This window comes from Schistocerca gregaria, chromosome 2 (genome assembly GCF_023897955.1).
Source record: "Schistocerca gregaria isolate iqSchGreg1 chromosome 2, iqSchGreg1.2, whole genome shotgun sequence".
In the NCBI taxonomy this organism is placed as follows: Eukaryota; Metazoa; Arthropoda; class Insecta; order Orthoptera; family Acrididae; genus Schistocerca; species Schistocerca gregaria.
In genome coordinates this window covers 348,949,383-348,951,017 of record NC_064921.1, presented here as the reverse complement: position 1 = coordinate 348,951,017, position 1,635 = coordinate 348,949,383, and the positions used below count along the sequence as shown (strand labels likewise).

Below are 1,635 nucleotides of genomic sequence, written 5' to 3'. Positions count from 1 at the left end.
GAACAATGCTAATGCAGTCTGGTGGCTTTTCTACCTATCACAGAGAATTGCAGCTCTTCATTATTTACATAGCCGCCGATGGTGTGCACGAATAGAAATTTACATTGTCACCTTCTGCGCGCTTCTCTTTATTTTCCAGGCAGGATAATATCTCAGTTATCAGATGAAGGACCAGTTGCAGGGAAAGCGCTATGAAAGTGTACAAATTAAGACAGTAAATAAGATCCGTAATGAGGACATTGGCATCTGCAGTCATAAAGCTTAGGGTATCCGAAGCTGAAGAGTGCACAGTAAAGAGCGGAACGAATATATTGCCTTGCGTAGCGATGTTACAGGTACCAGTGACAGTCCCGTCAACCAGAAATTACAGCCTGACAGGCGCCAGGATTACTAGTCTGTAACATCGTGATGTCTGAACCACGCGATGCGGCGGAAAGCCCGAAATGATTTTATTGTGTCTAGAGTTCGTACATAATTATACAAGAGATGCAGTCTGAAATTTCGTCATTCATCACTGATATACTCAGTAATATCGCGACGGGAATAACTGGTGAGAAATTCAGGTGCCGGCGGGATCAGCGGTGACGAGGCATTCCTCGATTGGCAGCGAGCCACATTCCGACGACACAGTCTGCCTCGGTAAGGCGACGCGCTGGCGTAACTATCTGCAGGCGTCAGAGCCCTGTACTTGACGTACAACTGAGATCTTATCACAGACCTCTCTCCTCGGCGCGTCAGCTAACGGAAATTTCACAACAGCGCTACAGCATCTGATTACGTAACCACACGAAACCTACAACGTAACGGCGTTACGGTTTGCATGAACACGTTAAAAGACTGATATACCGCTCATATCCGCGTTCTTTCTACATATTCTGAAGTTATCCTGCTTGCTATGTTACTTGGGAAACATGTCTGTTCCGCTTTGGATTTGTCATGATATAAAGTGATTACGTGGAAGTAATCTCATCTAAGCAAATTATATATGATGAGTGTTATTCCTTTTGTACTTCACTGTTGCTAGTCATATGGATATTTTGTTTGCTTATATGAAATAGAGATTTTGAAACGAATAAGAAACTACTTATCATGACGTAGAACTAACTATCTGGTATCAAGTTGCAGCTCGTTCCCAGACGTAAGCTTGTATAGCTCATAAATCTTGTGTTGCCGAGTCAAAAAGCTGCCAGACAAATACTAGAAATAAACTGTTACAAGCAGAAACGGAGGTTACTAATGTTTGCTACAACCTGTAGGGGCCAATTATATGCACCGTTTCCGTAGTGTAGTGGTTATCACGTGCGCCTCACACGCGCAAGGTCCCCGGTTCGATCCCGGGCGGAAACATTATTTTAATTTTTTCTGGCGTTCTTGGTAGTTCTGGCGCGCAAGAAATAGTCTAAAACTGTCCAATGTTTGACTTGGCGCCGTCTATAATGTAAATTAAATTTTTATTTCTAAATCAAGTCAATAGGATGGTTTCTATGATGTTCCGCAGCATTTCTTTCTTCAAAGAGGAATATGTTAGCAGCGAATGTTATAGTATCTGGAGTGTAGCCATAAATTGCAGTGAGACATGGACTATAAACAACACTAAAGAAACAGCTTAGAAAATATGGTGCTGCAGAAGCCTGC

General features: G+C 42.7%; 1 non-coding gene across 1 annotated transcript; it reads left to right on the top strand.

The window, feature by feature from the left end:
• Positions 1-1,274: 1,274 nt before the first annotated feature.
• On the top strand, positions 1,275-1,347 carry Trnav-cac (transfer RNA valine (anticodon CAC)). Its single transcript has one exon. It is a non-coding gene; the product is annotated as a tRNA-Val (tRNA).
• The last annotated feature ends 288 nt before the right edge of the window (positions 1,348-1,635 follow it).